This window comes from Carcharhinus amblyrhynchos, chromosome 6, assembly GCF_965287045.1.
Source record: "Carcharhinus amblyrhynchos chromosome 6, sCarAmb.v2.hapA, whole genome shotgun sequence".
NCBI lineage: Eukaryota > Metazoa > Chordata > Chondrichthyes > Carcharhiniformes > Carcharhinidae > Carcharhinus > Carcharhinus amblyrhynchos.
In genome coordinates this window covers 96357020-96363019 of record NC_137329.1, presented here as the reverse complement: position 1 = coordinate 96363019, position 6000 = coordinate 96357020, and positions in this window count along the sequence as shown.

Here is a 6000-nt window from a genome sequence, read left to right as displayed (position 1 = left end):
AAGTTGCTATGTTGCCTTTGTTACACTGCTCTATGTTTCATCCTGTGCTCATGACAATTAATTAAGACTCAACAGGTTTCACATATACATTGATTATTTAAAAAATAGCTGGGATGAAAACTCCACAGGATATAAATTAATTGTTTTCATACTACTCCAATGAATCAAATCAGTCCTTAATTGTCCCATTATCTATAAGTTAGCACAATATTCATCCCACTCATTTTATATGAAAATTTATTTTGCACACACAATGAAACATATTGATAAACTTTCCATACAGTTTCCTGTTTAAACTTAACACTTTAAGTAATTGTGACTACATTTTTGTTCCAAGCATGTTTTTATAACTGTTTTTGTATATTACAGTAGCATTGAAGAGGGGGAGTGAAATCCTTTCCCACAAAAATGTACTTGCAAAACAGATGTGTTTCTATATGCAAATTCAGCAAATAGCGTCTTAACAAAAATGGTTAAATTATTTTTTCGAGGATGCAGCTTCCCCACCTCTTCTTATGCAGCAGATCCATAGGCAATGGAGATTGGATTATCAGGAGAGATTTAGGGCCAGATTCTCTGACCTCACCTGCAGCTGGGATTCTCCAGTCCTGCTACAGTGAATGAAGATTTGACTGAGTGCCAATTTCCCCATTCTTGCTGGCAGCATCGACAGGGCGTGAATGACCAGAGGATTCTGGCCTTTGGTCTGTTGTTGCCTCATTGAACTGATTTATTCCTATCTTGAAACAGACCCTTTTTCCAACTACATTCAGACAATCTCCATCACTGACAGTTTCCTGGCCCACAATCTCCATTTCAGTGCAGATATCTAATCCCTCTGTCATCATCACCCACCTTAAGGACAGACTGAGGTTTCCGATTCCTCCTTGAACAGAGGTCCAAACAGTTCCCCTTCTCCACCTGGCTAAACTTCTTCATATGTTGAATTACTTAACTTTGACTCCATTCAATTCCTCCAAAGAAAAGGTGTTGTTCTGGGAATGTGTACGTGTCCTAACTTAGCCTGCCTTTTGTGAGATGCTTGGAGTATTTTTTGTAATAATCCAGGAAGCCGACTGGAAATGATCAATGTTTTATTCTTAAATCAAAAGTTAAACCACAACCTGTGGTGCACATATGTGAGTCTCATCCAGGACAATAGTTCACTACACCCGCTCAGAGGTCTGCCTTATCAAGGACTCAGGTGATGAGTTCCACCTGGGTAGGTAATCACCTATTGCCAACAGTTACTCATATTTCACGAATCCCACGGGGAGAGGAATTAAGGATTCCCCATGTAAGTCCTTAGGGTTATCACACTTTTATTCAAGTCCTAATGAAGTCCCCTCTTTCAATTTCCAATTTACACCCTTCCCTTGTCTTTGCATGGCACATTTCTGACTCTTTCCTTCCCTTCTGGGACTTCTCTGCCTCTATTTCTGGGGAAAGGCTATCAACCTATATCTACTACAAGTTATTATGAGCCTACCTGACTAGCTCCACAGCTGTGTTGACTACACTTCCTCCCATCCCACTTCCTGCAAGAATTCTATTCCAATGTCATCATTTCTCCTTCTCTTTTGCATTGCTTCTGAAGATGCCACCTTCCATTCCAGTATAGACCATAAGACCAAGATCATATGAAATAGAAACAGGTTTAAGCCATTCAGCCCCTTGAACCTGCTCCACCATTCAACAGGATCATGGCTGATCCAACATTCCTCATTTCACTTTCCTGTCCTTTCCCTATAACCCTTGATTCCCTTCCTGATCAAAAATCTATCTCAGCCTTAAACATACACAATGATTCTGACCACATCTCCCTGTGGCAAGGAGTTCCAAAGGCTCACAAACTTCTTAGAGAAGAAATCCCTCCTTACCTCCTTGGTGTCCCTTTATTCTGAGATTATTCTTTCTGGTGCTAGACTCTCCCATGAGGGGAAACACCGTCTCAGCATTTACCCTGTCAAGCCCCTTCAGAATCTGGTGTGGTTTCAATGAGACCGTCTCTCATTCTTTTGAATTCCAATGAGTAGAGTCTCAACCTATTTAACCTCTTCTCATAAGACAACCCCTTCATAGTAGGGATCACCGTAGCAAACCTTCTCTGAACTACCTGCAATGAAATAATGTTTTTCTTAAATAAGAGGACCAAAACTGCTCACAGTTCTCAAGATGTGGTCTCACCTGTACCTTGCATAGTTGCAGCAAGACTTGCCTACTCTTGTACTCCAACCACTTTGAAGCAAGGGCCAACAATCCAGTAGCCTTTCTGATTACCTGCCTTTTATCTAAACTGCAGATACCCCTATGGTTGCTAGAATCTTCAATTTTGTCTTTCCTATGTACTGCACTTCTACTCTTACCCCTTCCCCTCCTTCACAAAACAATCAAAAGGTTCCCCTTGTTCTGACCTTCCATCCCTCCACTACCGGTACTCAGTAGCAGCCATGTATATCCTCCACAAGCTACCCTGCAGGAACTTACCAAGGCTCCTTAGGCAGTACCATCCAACGGCATGACTGCCACCATCTAGGAGAAGGTCAACAGAGACTACCACCTGCAAGTTCCCCTCTAAGTCACACACATCCTGACTTGGAAATATATCACCAATCCTTCACCATTGCTGGATCAAAATCCTGGAATTCCCTCCGAAACAATGCTATTAGTACCTATACCCCAGGGACTGCAGTGGTTCAAAAGGCAGCTTACCACCATCTAGTCAGGGGCAATTAGGCTGGGCAATAAATTATGGCCTAGCCAGCAACACCCTCATCCCGTGAATGAATTTAAACAGAAGTCTCACCTGCCATTCACCCTTTTATTGGCCTTCCCAGTTTTTCTTTCCTCCTGTCCCCTTTCATAAGAACATAAGAACATAAGAAATAGGAGCAGGAGTAGGCCATCTAGCCCTTCGAGCCTGCCCCACCATTCAATAAGATCATGGCTGATCTGTTGTGGCTCAGTTCCACTTTCCCGCCCTCTCCCCATAACCCTTAATCCCCTCTCTTATCAAGAACCCATCAACCCGCTTCTTAAAAATATTTAGCGAGGCAGCCTCCACCACTTCAACGGGCAGAGAATTCCAGAGATTCACCACCCTTTGAGTGAAGAAGTTCCTCCTCAACTCCGTTCTAAACCACCTCCCCTTTATCTTGAGGCTGTGCCCCCTAGTCCTACTGTCTTTTTTGAGCGGGAAGAGTCTCTCCACCTCTATCCTATCCATCCCATTCATCATCTTATACGTCTCAATGAGATCTCCCCTCATTCTTCTAAACTCTAATGAGTACAAGCCTAGTTTATTCAGCCTCTCCTCATAGCTCAATCCCCTCAACTCCGGTATCAGCCTAGTAAACCTCCTCTGCACTCCCTCCAGGGCCAAAATATCCTTGCGCAGGTGCGGCGCCCAAAATGCATATCACATGTTACAATCTCTAACGTCTTCCAGTTCTGAACAATGAACTGAGATTAAATTTCCTCTCTCCACAGATGCTTCCTGACTTGATGAGTATTCACAATATTTTCTGTTTTTTTAAAAGAGGTTTCTGATTAATTTTACAAGTTAATCTCAATTCTGTCCCACTTTTCCAGCTTCACAGTCATGTTAATTTGTACTTTTTTAAGAGTTCTGGCAGTTATCTCAATCTTCACAGCCTGTAGGTCCTGCAATCCTTATATTCACATGCCTCCCAGGGAAAATGTTTTCTTTAGATGCTCCAATATTTGTACAGAATGTTGCAAATGCATAATCCAGTCAGCTTTCATACTTGCATACTTGTGAAACAAACAAAAGTATTGGAGGATAATCTGATAAAAATAACAATACAAAATATGAAGTTATGTTTATTTTGGGAAAGTAGTGGAGAAGGGAGTTAATATAGCGTAGATGATAACTCACCATAATAGACTGAAAAATAATAAACTTCAACCCTTCCTTTAAAAATTGGAAGGTATTTTCCTGTGCTATTGTGATGTTGGAGATGTCACTTTTCTGCTGATATAGCATAAATAATTTGGCAGTCAAGACATGTGGATTACTTAAAAGAAAATCAGACAGCAGGAAGGCATGGAATTACTACATCAAGATCCTGATCAAAAAGAAACCCAGGAGACTAGTGTGCAATCTGCCAATTTAAAAAGAATACTGTCTGGTTTATGATGCTGCTGTGTCACTCAACTGTTGCTGGCCTGTTTAGTAAAGACCACAATAGAACTAAGCTTGAGTTGGAGTTTTGAAGCTCCAATATTGTCTTCAGGAAAATAGCTATACAAATAACCAGCACAGTGGCACAGTGGTTAGCACTGCTGCCTCACAGCGCCAGGGACCTGCGTTCAATTCTGGCCTAGGGTGACTGTCTGTGTGGGTTTCCTCTGGGTACTCTGGTTTTCTCCCACAATCCAAAGATGTGGGGGTTAGATGGATTGGCCATGCTAAAATGCCCCTTAGTATCCTGAGATTAGGAGGATTCGTGGGTTAAATACATGGGAAGGGGTGAGTGCAGATTCAATGGGCCAATTGGTGCCCTTCTGCACTGTAGGTATTCTATGATTCTATGAATTTTATGAAGTAAAGGGCAGTCAGATGTTGATAAGTTTGTAGTTATATTTTAAATGTGTTCTGTGAACATAAATCTTAATTTCTATCTATTTATATTTAGAGTGGTGGAAATTCATTAATCTCAGTTGACATCCATAATTACTGATGGGGCACAAATAAAAATAGAATATTTGCAATGTTTCCTGTTTGCACTTTCAACTTTCCAAATTGACAGCTTTGACTATCAGTCTTTCAAACATCCTAGTACCAATATGGCTCTTTCACACAGCATCATTGAAGTAAGATATTTTGCTTTGTAGAAAGGATTCAATTTTTTTAATGTCCAGATGTCTATGTGAGACAGGCGGTTTCAGAAATTCTCCTGGTTGTTGCCATAGCATCTACCACAATCTTTCCTTCACATACTCTGGGCAGACTCTTTAAAAATAGCTAATTCAAAACATCAGAGAACAAACTCCTTCCAAAATTATAAAGTACTAACATAACTTTTAAAGTTTTACTTATGACATGTCAGGACTTTCTCTGAGATGCCTGTGTATTTTGTGATTACAAAATTTAATTTTAAATGAAATATGATCAAGGATTGTGACTGGACACTACTATGCTGAACTTCTTTGGAATACTACCTGCCAGATATCCTCACCAAAAACCTTTGTCCTGTCATTAGCCATTTTACAATCACTTTATTGTGATAACTGTTCAATTTGTGAGAATATTGTAGATTTAATTTTAAAAGCATCATCAGACAACATTGTATTTTGTAACTCAGTATTTATGGCCTGTGTTAAAATTCAAATTGAAAAGTGCCAACCTACAGAATATCAAAGTTCAGACACAACTACTTTTTCATTAACTCCTTCATGATAATGCAAACAATTAGAAAAGGAAATGGATATTAAACATTTACTAAAAACACACTTGAGTATAAAAGACTCTCTTATTGCAATTGTATAGAGCTTTTGTGAGACAATATTTGAAGTAGTGTGCAGCCTTTGTTTTAATTCATTTGTGGGAGTTGGGCAATGCTGTTTGGCCCACATTTATTGCCAATCCCTAGTTACCCAAGGACAGTTGAGAGTCAACCACATTGCTGTGGCTCTGGAGTCGCAAGTAGGCCAAACTAAGTAAGGATGACAGATTTTCTTCCCAAAAGGATGTCAGCAAACCAGATGTGTTTTTTTGACAATGGTTCCATGGTCATCAGTAGATTCTTAATTCTAGATACTTTTTACTGAATTCAAATTGCACTATCTGCTGTAGTGGGATTTGAACCCAGGTTCCCAGAATATTAGCCAAATTTCTGGATTAATTGTCTAGCAATGATACCACTAGGCCATCACCTCCCCATCTGACTTGATTAGTATTTCCAGCATTTTCTGTTTCTATTACAGTTTCCAATATTCATTTTATAGATTAATTCTAATTCTGTCCCATTGTCCCAA